The 13,178-nt window shown below is 36.6% G+C and overlaps 1 non-coding gene across 1 annotated transcript; it reads right to left on the reverse strand.

Moving 5' to 3' along the window:
* Positions 1 to 12,726: 12,726 nt before the first annotated feature.
* On the reverse strand, positions 12,727 to 12,798 carry trnad-guc (transfer RNA aspartic acid (anticodon GUC)). Its single transcript has one exon. It is a non-coding gene; the product is annotated as a tRNA-Asp (tRNA).
* Positions 12,799 to 13,178: the final 380 nt, after the last annotated feature.

A 13,178-nucleotide genomic window follows, 5' to 3' on the forward strand; every position in this document is an offset into this window, starting at 1 on the left:
TGATACGTAGTAAGGTTTGCTTTCTTCAGATTTATTGTTTTCTTGCAGTGTACTTCTTGCCAGCAGGTGTTTCAGCTTGTCTTTTAGTTTTCACATTTGTACAAATTCCTGGACATAGGTAATGGAAAATCTATAAGTACAAGAAAAGACAGGAAAAAAGTAGCCATAAGTACAAGGAAATCAAATGTGGAAGCTTTTACTAAAACAAACTGGAGGACTAAATTTGTTTTTTTTATTATTCATTCAAGCCGTTTTCATTTTGGTCACCCAAAGCAAGTTAAACACTTTCCAAACTAAATGCTCCACCAGGAATGATGTCCAGTAAGAACTTGGGTGTGCCTAGCTCCTCAGAGAAAAGTGTTGACCACAAAGGACAAGTAGGTGTCAACAAATCTGTTCTCAGCGCCTATGGACCGTTGAAACGCATGAGCTCCTTTCCAAGGCTTAATAAGATAGCACAGATGTGCCCTTGTCTCACAACAGCCCTGCGTCTCATTGTACTTTGGCCTCCCAACCCTGCCATTGCAAGACCTCTATTGCCTCGGCTGCAGGAGAGGGTCTCATTAGGACAGGCAAACGAAAACCGAGGTCAAGGTATATAAAGGTAGCCAAGGCTAAGGAGCCTGCCTCTAAGATTAGATGGAAGCTTCGCCCCGTCCTCGGGCCACCCAGCGGACCTCTGGCCCTCCCCATCACGACCTCCAATATCCACCATTATTTGATGAGGCAGAGCTTGATAATTATTTTTGCGTGGATGAAGAAGAGGGCACAGTGTGAAAGGAGTGTCTCATTCTAAGGGAAAGGGTGGTAAAGGATAACAGAAAAAAAAACTAACAAAAAAAAAGATCAAAAGCAGGCCTTTTGCTTTTCATGCCTCAGAGGCTCCAAAGAGGATAAAGAACAATTGGGCCCTGGGTATCCTGTCCTCTCTTGCAATTAGGCTCAGCTGATGAAGTGAAAGGGATGAATGGCAGGGTTCAAGGCCTTCTCTAGGATTCACACAACAGGACGTGGTTTTACCTTCTCCTTCTTTATCTTCATCTCCATTTAGAGAAGAAAAATGCAGCTAAAATATTTCCAGATAAAGTCACTATAATTCAAGGTGCGAAATCTTCATCAAAGGGACAAAAGCGACTGAGGGTGTGTGAGTGGACCAGAAGGGAAGAAACACCTTTGCCTGCATTGAGGTGTACTTTTCATTAGCCTACATTATATATGGATCCTTTTTTAAATTAAAATTATAAAAGTATGCTACGTCTACCTGCTTTCAGAGGTTTCATCAAAGGGTATCTATTGTTGGAGAGTTTGTGGTTTAACATAATGTGACAAATCAAAAATTCTAACTCAGTGTTTTGGCCACATATTCAACATTCCTACTGTCTGCCATAAATAGAATAAGCTTATTATTACAACAATATGACTTCTGGCCTCAAATAATGAAATAAAAAAAACATACACACAACCTTTATATGCCTAATGAATTTCCCTAAAATGTTTGATATTCTGTGTGTAAAATCTGCCTTTCTGACATTTCACAACACTGCTCCAGGCGATTGTCACTTAAAAGCTACTTAATATCACTTAAAGCAATCTTACTTTGCAGTCTCACATTACAAATCTGCCCAGAAACCTATTTGAAACTGCAAGAGAACTCAATAGTTTGCCTGATAAACATTTGAGATTTCTGTTAATGGTAGCAGTTATATACTATGCGTTTTGATTAAAAATAAATAGTTTTTAACAGTGCAATATTTGCAGGAAAACATCCAAACTCTTTATGTTAATGTACTAAGCAGAGCTGGATATCCAACTCTTTTGTAGCTCTCAACTAACATGATTTAAACTGTACTTGAAACATCCAGAAAATTGTATTACTCTATTCTTAATTACTGCTCCTAATTTGAAAATCACTCTTTGCTTTAAATGCAAAGTGTTTTTTGTTTCCTACCAAAGTAAGCTTATGAAGTCATCATCCAATGTAATGAAGATTGGATGGTGGAATATCAGTCAATATTTCACAACTATACAGGTCCTTAAGGAGGTACTTGGGAAAGCAGGCTCTACAGCAATTAACAAAAATAAGTGCAAAATACCGTAAAAAAGTGCTAAGAAAGATATGGAATGTAAGGTTTTTATTAAAGTGAAATGATTTTTAGTTTTTATTTGCAGAATTTTGAGTGGCTAAATTCAAAGACCAAATAAATAGCAAAATATACTTCATTAATTAAAAAATAGTGTTTGTAAAAAAATAAATATGCAAAGTAAATACAAAATTTTAAAAGCATGGTAAGTTTGTATGCTATTGTTAAGTAAAATTGTGTAATAATGTCAGATATATGTATTATTTAATGTATTTTCAACATGGTAAACATTTCTATTGAGAATGTTACAAATTAACTAGAAAATATGCAAAAAAATTACAAATCATAAGCATGCCACTTAGACAATTTTTCCCAGAAAAACAACACATACAAAACCCAATCTACTGGTGCAAACTTTTATTTTAAATGAAACAAACGTTGACCATAATGCTTCAATTTTCCTCACAGAGAATTAGATTTGTACTAAACTAATAAGAAGTGCAACAAAGAATAAGTTGATGAACTTACAGATAGATTTCAGTTTGGTACATTTAATGAACTAAAGAAAAACGATTTTGAAGTATTTGATTTAATGCACATCCAACTACAGATAAACATGACAGCAAAGACCGTTTAGATTTAAATATTCTGGAAAGGTTATGAATAATAAGTGAGGCTACTGAGAAGTAGCACAAACTACTTCTCAGTGAATCACTGCTAAGACTGTTGTTGCTTAATGGAGAAACACTGTTGTGATCACATGCTGAAGGTCAGAAAGAACAAAAGCTTCTTAAAGAGACAGAGGCCCAATTTTAAGACATTAAATTGCAGAGTCAATCTTTTTAAAGTCGTGCTTGATATATACAGCATTTTTATAACAACTGAAGGTAACAGAGTCTTGATTGTGCTATAAAATCCTAATGTGTGCCAGGAAAATACATGTTTCTCTTTAATAAACAGGAAAAATATAATTTCCTTTCTCTAAGACAGTCATATCTTATTATGTCCATTTGCCTAAACTTTCTTGTGGTTGTACCCACTCAGGTAGCACTTCACATATACTTCATCATTACACAATAACATATGTAAATGAATATATTATTCACAAATGCATAAACTTACAATCTATCTGCTGGTATTAAAACATAGTTTACTTCTCACAAATTCTTTGCAGTGCTCAAACGAGTAAATGGGGCCCAAAGCTTTGACTATATTGCCACACTGCTCTAAAACCTTAAGATGATTAGTGATATTCTTAAAACCGAGCCCACAGATAATGTGTTTAAAGAAGCAATACGGCTTTTCTGAGCTTTGAGTTCAAAGTCTTAGAAGCATGGGGTCAGAATGCCAATGGGCTAAACAAAGAGTAGCCAAAATGGGCTTTGGGGGATTTGAAACCCAGGCCCCTGGACCGCTTTGATCAAGCTACAGAGCTACAGTCATAGAAATACTAAGCATCAAATGCCCAAGACTGTGCTGCTCCCACAGAATTAATAGGTTGCCACGAGAAAATAAACAGTACGTTTGGTAACACATCAATATAAGCGTAAAGACTTGTGGGCTTTTTTTTTATTGTTTTGTCAATCCCCCAAACACATTATCATGCCTAGGAATGCTGGTGTAGATTTCACCAAAAAAAAAAAAAAACCTGTAAATTTTACTTTTTTATGATTATATGTCCAGTCCACTGTAGCCTAAACAAAGACGCAGAAAATGTGGCTTGGTTAGACTGGTTAAACTTTTCCATCACATTTACAATAACAAGTGGTCATATTTACAGAGACTTTTTTAAAGATTGTTTAGATAGAAGCAGACATTTGCTCAGTGAGTTAAGGGGGTTTGGGGAGTGATAAAGAATACACTGAACACAGAAACAAACCTGCCATTACCTAAGTGTTTGTGTTTCATATAAACTAGTTGTGTACACATGTGCATACACACATGGGTAAATATATGTTTAAATGTATCAGGTTTTGTTAAACAAAAAAACCCTGTTTGGAAGTTAACTGAAGTCACTCTATTGACCAGAGTAATAGAACTTTAACTAGAATCAATCAAATGAATCAATATATAAAATGTATGAGTTTAAGTGTCATATGGCTGGGCTTCACTTTGAAAACAACTGATTGGAGATGACTGATTGATTACACAGAGAATTTATTCACCCTAGAGGATCTCTGAAAACATCTCTATTGTTGTTGTGGTTAGATCTTGATTATACGGCATTTTCAATCCACTTTAAAAGTATTCAATAGCTGTAAGGTGTGGACCAAAGTGCCATGCCCACTGAAGCTCAGACAATTGTCATCCTTCCACACTTTAAGGTGAATGGCTTTTCAAAATGCAGAACAGTTTTAGCAAGCAATTCTATCATTTTGTATAAATAAATTACCCCTAGCTATTCTTTCTTTGTATAGTTTAAGAGTGATGTAAAACAAATTAGCAGTTTGAGGCTTGTTGCAGCGTCCCACAGCACCATTACAGAACCAATCTTTGCAACTGTGGTTTTCATAAATTTCAGCACTTAGTGTTAATGTCTTTTCTAAGCTAAACTCATGCTTACTTTGATGGCCTTCCACACAGTGCAGCTACAGCTGTGGATAAACACAAACATTTTGATCTAAATGACACTAATTTGGGACAAATACTAATGTCAACGGTCAAGTCGGCCATAGATACTGGACTGCAAATCTGAATATAGTTAACAACTGTACAAACTTGCATTCTAGAAAATATTGAGTTTTGCATGATAACAATTATCATCCTAAACTATAATCCAAACAATAAAAATGGGGACATTACACTGGGGATGGGTGGGATACAGGATCAACTACTGATACTTGGTTAAATGTTCTCATTCTGTTCCTCTTTTCTTAAAGTTTTTCTAATGAGATGCCAGAGTAGGTGGAGGAGTGATCTGAAGCCCTGTTTCCTCTGACAGCTTTTCAGTGAACACATAACCTTTTTGTTGTGATCCAGACGTTCATTTATACAACACCAGTGATTGGAGTCTCTGACACCGCCACTTGTTAAAACCTTGTCTCAGAGTGGAACTTTTCGAGAATTCCCAACGCAAAGGTGTAAAGTACTTGCAGGTGTGAAAGTGCACACAGCTGCAGGATGAGGTAGAAGCTAAGGGTCAAAACACATGTGCGTTTCAATGACATGCTAAAATCAGACCATAACCATGCTTTAAAGAGGCAGTATTATGACTTTCCCAGGCACAATCAAGTAACCATTTTAATTTCAGTTGTTACAAATGTCATATCAAACATGACTTGAAAGCAATTTGACTTTGTAACTTAACGCCTTGAAATAAGGAATTTGTCTCTTTAAAAGCTCCTGCTCTTTTTGAAACTCCGCCTTCAGGAAGTCATTACTCTATGAAGATAAATTAGTTGATACAAAGGCTAATAAGGGCATATGAAACCCTATTAAAATGTTTTAAATGGTTTTTGTGATGTAAAAATGGATGACATAATTTAAAAACTTGTCCATGTACAATGTGACATTTATCCTATTTAATCCTATGTAAAATCAATCAGCAAGAGGATATAGATAATACCCAAAAAAGGGTGCAATAAAGTGGTTGCAGAAGTCAACAAACTTCTAAACTGATGCTTTGTTTAAGCATGTTTTGATTTAATTTAAACATCAGGTTTTTCTGGTAGGAATCTACTAGAATGTTTTATATTGATTTGGCAAATGTTCTACGAGTTCATCAGACTGATGGCACATACAAAGCTCTCTATGGGTACACCTCCAGTCATTTAGTCATACCGCTGGCTCAAGTTAGCTCTGGAGTAGGCTACTGCAAAACTAGAAACTTTGCTCAAATTAAGTTATTTGCGTTGTTATTGAATGAGTTGGAAAAGTTGTTGCACTAAAAATTAAACCCATTTTCATTTGTAGCTTTTCAGCAAAAATCTGAAAGTTTGGAAGCAAACTGCTTTTTTGATATGCTAGTTATTCTATCCATCTTGACTAAAAACAACAAAAACTGGTCATTCAAAGAAAATTAACCCCAGAGCATGATCCTGCCCCTTCCATGTTTTTTTTAAATATTGTGTGCTTTTACCATACCTACACAAAATTTCCAAGTTTTATTTCATCAGACCATACACTATTCTTAAAAAGAATAAATGCTGAAAAGGTGCAGAAGGTGTTTAAACAATGTTCAGCTTTTAGGTATTTTATTCACTTTTTTCAATTTCTATAAATCCAGTGAAAGTGGAGTACTTTAAATTGAAGCTGTCATGGCATAGGAATATCCTAATGGCTTCTGTCTACATTTTGCTGATGTTAATCAAAACACATGTGAGCTTGGCACGTTTTATTTTATTCATTTTTTTGCTGACAGAGATGTGTCAAACTGTCAGCATTAAAGTGATCATTTCAGTGCACAACATATTTTTTTGTAGTAGACATAATGAAAGGAACCCCATTCAATTACTTTGTCTATTACCACTTGCAGATGCATGCTGATGACACAAAGGGTCGGGATGCACAAAATATAATGGGCATCTTGTTTTAATTGTTGAGATTTTTCTCTCCCTTTTTCTGAAGGTGACAGGGCCATTACTCCAAAGTCACCACTTATCTCCAGTATCACCGAGGATTAATGGTTTCACTTCGGCTGGTAAGAAATGTTCAAGTTGTCCTGATTATCAGTGCAAGAAAAAGAATAATGGTTATTTGTCATTGTGTTAAGCAGTGGGAGACTAATCTAACAAAACACTCAGTTAGGAACACCATTAACCCTTGCTGGCGAAACTGAGCAGGATGTACGGTGAGCTGAACGCAGCACTGATGCCCAAATCTCAGAAGCTGAGTTAATTTGATTCAGAGCCCCAAGATTCAAAGGAAGCTGCTTGTTTCTGAAATAAATACACTTAAATGAAGAACGTATGGACCAATAAGGATGGAGGACATGCTAAGTATTATACCATTGTGTGCTGTGTTGTGGTTTTCCACATCATCTCAACTATAAATCTGAGTGATAAACTAAAGATCTATAGTATTAAATGGACAATCAAAATAAAACCAAACATAAAAGTCACAGAATTTTCAATGAATTTTATATCACATTAGGTAGGAAATTGAGCTAAAGTGAAAAAAAAAAATAACATAAAATGTGAAGATGTTAAACATCATGATGGAAAATTAGGCTTAGAATTGTGATTTAGATTGGGATTTATGGTTTGTTTGTAAAGCGAACAATTACCACCACCAGTAGCTGACACACTACCCATTTAGCACATTTGTCTTGTGGAGGATTTTTTTCCCCCAGTTCCCTAGTCCCTGAAGCTTTTGTGCTGGTGGCACACGCTTGTTCCTGCTCCAGTAATCGCCTACATTATTTTCCTTGTCTGTCACCTTTATAGTATCTATTAGCCACTCTCTACTATCTGTTCGCAGGACATTTTCTCTTCCTTTTTCCCCATGAATGTTTTATATATTGGAGGGAGAATGATTGTTCTTTGCAATGAGGCCGGTGCGTGGCCTCAGTAAGACAAATTGCTCCAGAACGCCTAAATGGCAGTCAATGATAACTCATTGTAAGGAGAGTAAGTGACTTCCAATGGAGTGGATAGGGGGACAGAGAATAATGGCAGAGCACAGGTGAAAAATAGATGTTTGGCTCAGTGTAATTACTCCATTAGGGGGCTCTCTGTTAATCTACCCAAGCAACAGTGAGTGTTTTTACAGCAGCGAGAAGGTGAGGGGCAAAAAAATGACTGCTACTGGACAGAGAGGAGCGCCTCTACCTCCACAGTCACAACACAGACTATGAAGTGTTTACTAACAGACAAATGCACTTCTGGTTTGTGCTACTCCAGCTACAAATAACTACAAGCATGGATATACTGATGAAGTTTATCATTGAGCTGACATTAATTAACAGCTGGATGATCTTGTGCACTCACTGTGCTTTAACCTTCTGTGTCAACTGTGTGCAAGAGGGCAGGCCTGATTGAAGCCTGCTAAATATGAAAATCTGGGTTAGAATAAAAAACAGGGACAAAAACAGACAACCCCCTGCAAATCAACACCCCCGTTCTGCTGCTTTCCAGACAAACATGATGAACAATTTTTATTTCACCATTTGGTGTCTGCTGCTTCCGCCTATGGCTATACAGACAAAAGAAACCTTAAAAAAATGGTCCAATATGGTCTTAAGAGTTTACTCCGACCACACAATCTGTTTTCTTAAGTGAACTTTTAAAACACTGCTATGAGCGGTGCCCACAGCACTATCAGCAAGGCTCACGCTGACCTCCCGTTCACCTTTATACTATTTCCCATCTGTTTAGGTTCCACCCAAGAATTCATCCCAGTTGGCTGTAGGCCCACTTTGCATTGGGCTTCCTCGATGAAACCAAGAACAAAACCCTCTAGTAGGAAGAAAGACTCTCTGTTTGGCCTATTTTATACAATTTCCCCCACACATCAGTGCATTCTCTTCTACGTGAAGATTAGAACTAAATTCTAAATTTCAATACCTGACCAATTTGGTCTTTATTTATTTAGTTTTTAATAGCAAAAATAGTAAAGACATGCCATTGTTTTGTGATAGTGGTTTGCAATTTTATGCTATCAATTTCACATTGATAGGATAAAGCTTTTATATTTGTAATCGCCATAGCTTATCGTCAAGTTTGGTTTTTTTTTTACCAATAAATGTGTGTTGGATTTATCTTAGAGATCAGAAGGTGCTTTTTAAAATCCGCCAGTAATTTGTTAGTTGTTTTTAACAATCTGTATTACAAAATTCTATTGATTTGGTAGATGATCACATGCTCAATTAGTCTGCTTGAAAATATATTTCTATTCTTCATGTTGTAACAGGACGTAAGCAGAATGTCATTTAGTTTGGAGCAGCATGTCCTATATAGATATTTTTAAAGGTAAAAAGATATATTCAAAAACATTAGCTTTTGGTTGATTTAAGGACCATTAAGTCTATAAAATGAAAAGGTGAAACATTTAGTCATTTTTGATCAAATAGGTTTTTCAACAGGTTTCGATATAGACGGAGAGACATTACTCCAGCATTTCAGTTTTTAAGTGCACTACGACAGTTTTAATTTTTAACATGGGATCCATTTTTCTGAGGTACAACTGATTTTTCTGACTGTATGACATAAAGATGTAAAGGAATAAGGAAAGACTAAAGAATTATGCACTGTACTGCTAGAGTAGATGAGAGAGCACTGTAAATACGACTGCACAATATTGGGAAACACATTATAGGACGTTTGTTAAGGTTGCAATGATGATAGGACTTGCAATGAATTAATACAAAGCAATGTGAATCTCTTTGTGCTTTGGGGTCATTTCAAACATACACCTTAAATAGCTAAGCTGTCCAGTAATGGAAAAAAAAAAAACACAGAAAAAAACATTGCTTTCATCCATGAAACATGCTTTCATTAAAATAAATCTTGCATCTGGCCACATGTTGTTTTGGCAAGAAATAGCTTAGTTGTAGTTTCTTAATGACTTTACCAGAAAAAACTCAATACCCTCCTAAAACTGTTTCTGCTGAATTAAACAAGTATCGTCAAATTTATCACTCTGATAGAGGAGTCTAAATGCATGGTACTCATAAAATAGGTTAGTATTTATTGCAGTCTATGCTGTTCTTTGCAGTACAGATTTCATAAAATTAGCTATATATTTTGCAACCATAATTATCAAGCAAAATATAGTTTTATGCATACAAAGTCTAAGAGTTCAGAACATTTAACAAATTTTCATATGTCCAAACTTGTAAGGTTAATTTGGAATATTATCCATCCATCTCCTATAGCTGTTATATTTGCAAGATGGCTTTATCAATTAATCATTTTGTACTGAAAAAGTTTTGAAACCTGTTATCTATATTACAAAATCAGAGAGAAAAAACAAAGTCAATTCGCTTTTTTCGCTCATGTTCACGTGTCCTATGTTTTCTTAATTATACACATGGTGCCCCAGTTTTGCATTATATCCAGCATACTCACATGATCTCATTTAGGTCAACTCAGTTCATTCTGGGATATCTCTGCTAATATCAGTCCTTGTAGGAGGAAACTGATTTGCACCTGCTGAAGAAAATGAAAAGCACACATGAAGTCTCTAAAAATATAATAACATTGGTAAAAGCAACAATACCAGGAGTTCAGGGGAACTCCTGATATTGTTGCTTCAAAAGCTACAGGTTGAGGTAAAAGGGACTTCCATAGTAAAGACGGTAAGTAAGAGGCCGCCATTATAGCTCGGTGATGAAAACGAGCACGGTGACCCGATTAAGGAGGAAATTTCTGGGTCACGGTCTTGTTTTTCAGTGCTTAATTCGTCCATCGATAGTGACACGGTGCGTGGCTCACACCTACCTGTAATATTATCTTTCTGAAAGTCTTGGTTCAGACAAGGGCCTTGTCACTGTAACCCGACACGGAGTGAGGGAGAACCGCAGTCACCCAGAGAGGGAGAAGACTGAACCTGTAGGCAGCGGGGAGAGGCTGGCTGACATGCTTACTCACCGTAGGAAGTGATGGGCTACAGCGCCACTCAGTGGACACTTTGGTATTTTCTTTTGGTCAAACGATGGAACCCCCTCTAGGCTTCAATTACATTTTCAAGCACTTTTACAAGTTTTCAAAGATGGAAACAGACAGACAGACAGACAGACAGACAGACAGACAGATAGACAGACAGATAGATAGATAGATAGATAGATAGATAGATAGATAGATAGATAGATAGATAGATAGATAGATAGATAGATAGATAGATAATATATATAATTATTATTATTATTTTTAATCAATCCAAGCTTGTTCCCTGCATCAGGAAAGCCAGAAACCTGTTAGCCTGATTTAGTGGCCTTTGGAGTCCACCAACAAACAAGTTCACAGTGTCTGTGGTCTCAGCTTTTCAGGGCTTCATTCACATCACACAAACTCCCCTTCATCTCATGCTAATGTAGGACCAAAAAAGAATGAAGATACCTAGCTTTAAAGACATGGCAGTCGGTTTAAGCAAAAAAAAAAAAAAGAAAAAGGTTGTCCTTTGTGTTTGAAGTCATAAATGTGACAGAGGACTTCAAGAGAAAAGACCCAAGACTGGCAGTCGAAAGATGAGTGAGAGGCGGATGGGGAACATGTTTTCTTCTTTTTCCCCCTCCATCCGGAGGGATATTCTGTGGCCAAGCTTGATTATTAGAGATGAAGGACAGGCTGAGAGGATGTGGGATTGTTAAAGTCTTGAATCTTCTCACCAAAGCCCTCTTGCCTTGCATTCTTCTGCCCTTCATTTATATGGCTTTACGCCTTGCACTCTTAATTTTATTTTATTTTTCAAGCTGGATAAAATTTGTTTTGTTATTTTGAAATAATATGGGAGCATGCAATATAATTGTAATGCTCGAGTATCAAAACCAAGTACATATTGTGCACTTTAACCATATTTTGAATAGTTTGCAAATATTTATAGATTCATACCCTCAATAATAATCACTACAGTGTACATGTAGATAACACTTCAATTTACCGTGCGGTTGTGGATGCAAAACCTCTGTTCCCCTTTCTGTGAGAGTCTGTGCTTCATTTGATGCCCTGTCCATTATTGCCAGCATATTTGAAAAGGGCTAAGCCTTGAAATGAGTCCCATATTATTTCAGGCCGGACTGAATATTTCACGGCAGGAGGCAGAAAATGAGACCTTCCCTCAAGAGACTGCCTGCAGTGCATTCTACTTGGTGAAGCAAACGGAAGATCTCATACTGTGCACAACACACTTGAACAATTATATATTTATCCGGCGCATTTGTGAGAGATTTTTCTTTTTTTTTTGTTTGTGGGTGTTCAAAAAATAAAGGGGAAAATACAAAATTGAGAGAAGCAACAAATATAAAAGTTTCTTGAAATCTGCGTTTGGAACTGTTTGCAGTTCAAAAATACCCATGAGAAAGTGGGGCTCCCTTTGAGCTATGGAGCTACAATCATAGTACAAATTGCAGCAGGCTGAGAACAGCAAGCTAACCACATTGATTCTTGAATCATTTTCGTGAAATGAGATCCTGGTCTTGTGAGATTAGTTTGTGCTCTGGTAGATGATTTTATAAATGTGTAACATAGTATCCTCAGGACAGTTGTCTAGTAGCAAAGCTCTCTTTAGACTGATACGGGAGACTTTCTCAAGCAGCACCATAGCTGTACCGGACTTGTAAAAACATGCTTTAATACAGTTTACTAATATTTTATGTGCTGGACTACTACAAAGTAGTTGTGTTGGTGCAGCGTATAAAACTGTGAAATGGATTAAACATATTACATAATAATATATTTTCAAAAAAGTAAAAGACATAAAAATCTGAAAGTGTGAGATTCATCTATGACCCCGTTTTTTCCTAAAAAAAAAAAAAAATCCAATTAAACTAGTTACCTTCAGATACCCAGTGTAAATTCTTTCTCAATAGAAAATTTGTTGTTCAGTGATGACTCAAAGTTTTTTTTAAGAAAACAATAATGCTCAAAAAGCATTGTTCAAAGTGTATGGCACAACCCTACCAAGATATTTTTATTATTCCTTTATTTAATCAGGTAAACCCCGTTGAGATCTAGATCTCATTTTCAAGAGGGACCTGAAACAAACTTCACTCCTCGTCGGGGAATCGAACCCCGGTCTCCTGCGTGACAGGCAGGGATACTCACCACTATACTAACGAGGAGATATTGGACTTGATGCAGACATCCTAAGCTCAGGTGGGAGAATCTGTCCACAGGGCAACTGACTTGTCATGAAGTCTGAAGTCAGGCTTAGTGAAAGAGTGGTGAGAAGAAGCACATTTTTAAAAGAAGCCCATGAAAAGTTCCTTTGCAGTTTGCCTTAACTCACACTTGAATGAGAGTTGCTTTGTTCAGATGAGATCAGCATGTAACTTTTTGGCCAACATCATACAAACTGTAATCCCCGCCCCTATTACTTCAGCATGAATACTGAAGCATGTCTGAACTGATCTAAATATCTGGCTAAATACAGGACAGTCCTTGAAGAAAACTTGTTGGAGGCTATATGAGCAGTTGCCCAAGGCAGCATAGGACGGTGTAC

This window comes from Xiphophorus couchianus, chromosome 2 (genome assembly GCF_001444195.1).
Source record: "Xiphophorus couchianus chromosome 2, X_couchianus-1.0, whole genome shotgun sequence".
Lineage (NCBI taxonomy): Eukaryota > Metazoa > Chordata > Actinopteri > Cyprinodontiformes > Poeciliidae > Xiphophorus > Xiphophorus couchianus.